Raw genomic sequence first — 1,170 nt, 5'->3', positions numbered from 1 at the left:
GAGCAGGGCATTTTCTGACACACCTTGATTGCGCCTCCAGGCGCGCGCGCACATCCCTGCATTAGTGGGAAGGGCCCTGTGGTGTCGGGTGAACGGGTAACTCTAAACCTGGATTCCGCCTTTCTCCTAGGCAACCACGAGCTGTTACAGAGACATTCTCAGCCCCCCAGCCCCACCCGCCATAGGACATTTCAGACAGGACATTTCAATCTTTGGCTTCATAAATCCTCACTCACCTGGAGTCAGCAATGCTGAAGCCTAGAGGACAATATAAATACTAACCCTTGTGCTGATTGTCCCTTTCTTGGCCTGAGAATATTCCTGTGTCCTTCTGGACACCCGATCTCACAGACTTAGAGCTCACCCCAGCCTGGCCCGGCCCGAAGCCCCCCGCCCCAGCTTAATCATTGGAGAGAATTAAGGGGGCCACCGAAGTCGTCTCAGGCAGGATCTTTCAGCAAGGACCTCAGTAGGGTTTACAGGGTCCAGAATCTGGGCCCCACGTGCTTGGGAACTGGTTAACATGTGTGCACCGAGGTCTTGGTTATAGAACAAGGCGAAAATCACACAAGGGGCTGAAAACGAACCTCCTCTGGTACTAATACTTTTTGTTATCTGAGTGTCACCGAGCCAGTTCAAGGGCTACTTGATGAGGACAAAATTAGGAGAGCAGGAGTCTCGAGTTGCAAAGCCAAGGCGAGGCCAGGTGAAACCAGCCTTGACCTCAGGGTTGACCAGAGGCCTGGGGTGGGCGGGGCCAGGCCTCCCCTTTCCTTTCTCAGGGCCTCTTCCAGCTGAGTCACTGCTGCCCCTGTGTGTCTGGCAGAGTGTGCCCGCGCCCCGCCCCCCCCAGAATGGGGTCAAACTCTCAGTTCCCGAGAAAGCCCAAGGTGGCAGCCACAGACAGCTGCTCCCTATTTCACCGCTCCAAATGATCAGAGATGATCTTGGACATCAAGCAGGAATCCCAAGTGTCCAGCCCTTCAGGGCAGCCCTGCCAGTGCACACTCACCTGCACTAACACTCCAATCCGCTCTTTTGAGCTCAGCGAGATCCAAATGCCCGTGCGCCGAGACACCACTCAGTGAGAACACACACCTTCCGCGCAAGGTCTCTGAGAAGGACACCTCGCAGGAAGCGCTCTCCGACTCCTGCACTCCGACAGTGGGC

Source organism: Pteronotus mesoamericanus, unplaced genomic scaffold (genome assembly GCF_021234165.1).
Source record: "Pteronotus mesoamericanus isolate MK-2021 breed Mesoamerican mustached bat unplaced genomic scaffold, CSHL_Meso_final contig_221, whole genome shotgun sequence".
Lineage (NCBI taxonomy): Eukaryota > Metazoa > Chordata > Mammalia > Chiroptera > Mormoopidae > Pteronotus > Pteronotus mesoamericanus.
This window is presented reverse-complemented; position numbering follows the sequence as displayed.